The sequence below is a fragment of the Grammomys surdaster genome, unplaced genomic scaffold (genome assembly GCF_004785775.1).
Source record: "Grammomys surdaster isolate TR1022 unplaced genomic scaffold, NIH_TR_1.0 134, whole genome shotgun sequence".
Classification (NCBI taxonomy): Eukaryota; Metazoa; Chordata; class Mammalia; order Rodentia; family Muridae; genus Grammomys; species Grammomys surdaster.
In genome coordinates this window covers 5,335,803-5,338,267 of record NW_021604592.1, presented here as the reverse complement: position 1 = coordinate 5,338,267, position 2,465 = coordinate 5,335,803, and the positions used below count along the sequence as shown (strand labels likewise).

The 2,465-nt window shown below is 40.7% G+C and overlaps 1 protein-coding gene across 1 annotated transcript in view; it reads left to right on the top strand.

Annotated features, from left to right (window-relative positions):
* Nucleotides 1-2,041, top strand: part of Pot1 (protection of telomeres 1) — a 68,902-nt gene extending 66,861 nt beyond the window's left edge. Inside the window, exon 17 of the mRNA XM_028762583.1 lies at nt 1,943-2,041. The gene's annotated coding sequence lies outside the window, so the exon portion shown is untranslated. The remainder of the gene's footprint in view (nt 1-1,942) is intronic.
* Nucleotides 2,042-2,465: the final 424 nt, after the last annotated feature.

Below are 2,465 nucleotides of genomic sequence, written 5' to 3'. Positions count from 1 at the left end.
CAGTATTCCAGATATTTGTTACTAGCTGCATACTAAGTATTGTATTCAAATCCAAGTACATATTTGAACCTCACAACCAATTAATTAATCTGACAAGAAAACTGAATCTTGACAGAAAGGCCAACTTGGTCATGTGTTTCTGAATGCTAGTCACATGCTGAGTTCAGGTGATCTGTACCTGTAGCCACCACAACCTGGGCTCTAAGATGAGTAAGGCCTAAGTCCTACTTTAAACAGCTGAGGTAAATTATAAAGTAAACTAGTGTGTTTTCTAGCACTGCAGAAGGTTTCGAACACCTTAGTGATGACCCATCTCTCCTGCTTATAGTAATCCTAAACTCCAGTTCCTTTGTACGTTGATGCATTTCTACTCCTAGTTCCCATCTTCGCCCTTTCCTGACTTACCAGCTTTTGGAGGATAATGAGAAACTGCTGCTGTTGTTCAGAGCCTATGAATTCCTGGTTCAAAATGTTCATCAAGCAATATGTTTGAAATTAATGATGCGCTAGAGATTCAGGGGTAGATGAACATTTCTTCTGCCTTTAGGAAGCAACCAGAGGATCAGGTACCACAACCTCATACCAAGTATGTCCTGTTGTGCCTCCAAGTGTGTAGAAGTAATTTAATAAAATCGGCCTCTGGTCATCAAGCCGACTAAGTTGCGGTGGCTCTGCCTAGTTTAGCAGCCATGTTTTTCCGCCAGAGGCCACTTGCGCGCTGCAGCTAGAAATGGCCCCACCAGAAACACCGACCCTGCCACCCATGAGACATCAGCATGGGAAATGGGTCTGCCAATTTTCCACGCTGTTCCTGCAAGGCTGGACATTGCCCAGACCATCTCTCACCATCCACGTAGGCCCGGTAGAAAAAAAATGAGACTCTAATGTGTAAAGATTAATCAAAGGCTTTATATGTTTGGTAAAGCTTAATAACAATATGTGCATATAAAGAGAGTGGTTTCCCAATTAGCTAACCTAAATAAAAGTAGTTAATCCTCACTGCTCTCCGTACCTGCATGGCTCTCCATCCTCCTACATTTCTGCTCTCTGTTGCTCCTCCTCTTCCTTCTTCCTCTTCCTCTCCTAACTCCTCCCACCTTAGCTCCTCCTACACAGGTTTGCAAAGGGAAACTTTCTCTGAACCTTGCTCTGCTTTCTTTTGCCTTTAAATAAGCTCACATTGGCCTGATCTCTTTGTTTATTGCAAGTTTCTTTTTAGTTTTGGATAAAAGTTTCATCAACACATAGTGTTTAGCTAATGGTGGCACATGCCTATGACCCTTTATCTGAAAGAGACATCGGGGGAATTTCATTTCTAGAGCAATTGGATAGTAATTTGTTATGGCTATGATTGGATATCGATCCTTTGTGTTCACATTGCTAGAATCTGTTTTGATTTAACATTATGCATATTTATGTAAACTGTATTTACAGCATCTGACTCAATTTTCAGTTTCTGTAACATCTGTGTAGACATCATGAGACTGTTTTTCTTCTCTTGCATTTATCTATTTCTAAGACAAAAAGAATGTGCCTTAAAGCCTGGATGTGTACACTTGCTCCCACTTTATTTGATTGGCCAGCCTTGGTGACACTCCTTTGAGAGAACTATGAATGCTAGAATACTGTAAAATTTCCACGTGCATACCATTTCTTTAATTCTCGATCACCTTGTGTTTGGAGGTATACACGAGAGAAGACCATTCATCTACAGGTTTAAGCCAATAGAAAGTGTGCTGGAAAATACATAGGGTGTTTGGGATCTTAATGTAGCCCCCAGATCTTTTCTGAGGGAAAATGACACCCTACATTGACACATTGTTAACAAAGAGCAATTAGCCAGAAACAGAACTTCTGAAGCCAAAATCCAAGGTTGGTACATTTAGAGACTTCTGAGAACTATGAGCTTTGATGGATTAGGTCTCTGTTCTTGTTTTGGCAGGTGGCACTGTCTATGTGCTGAATTTTACAGTCTGAATAACCCATCGATCATGGAGTCAGTTTTCATCATGCTAAGGTCTGGGGAACTACTAAAGTCTAGAGGCCTGTTACCCTTGCACAATGAATGTTGTGTATACACACATGTATACATGTAATCTGCTGAGTCTGTTTTTGTTGTGCATGTTTATATGACATCAGGGTTAAGCGGTTAAGCACAGTGTCTTCAATAACCAATGAGGGGTGTATCCCTAGGAGAAGCTAATTCTTTTCTTTCAGCAGTAATTATTTACCTGTAGTTCTTTATCTAGGGTTAGGACCCCATGGGATTTTTCCCTATCTGCATTAGCCTATCTATTGATAATTGTCATTGTTCTGGTCTTATTAATGAAACCATTTCTTAGAGAGACTGTCACACCAGACTTCCCAGTGCTCTGGCTCAACTAATCTTTTTGTGTTGCTTTTAAGTCATGGATGCAAGAGTTGGATGTAGATATATCAGCGGGGCTAGGCTCTCCACAATCTTT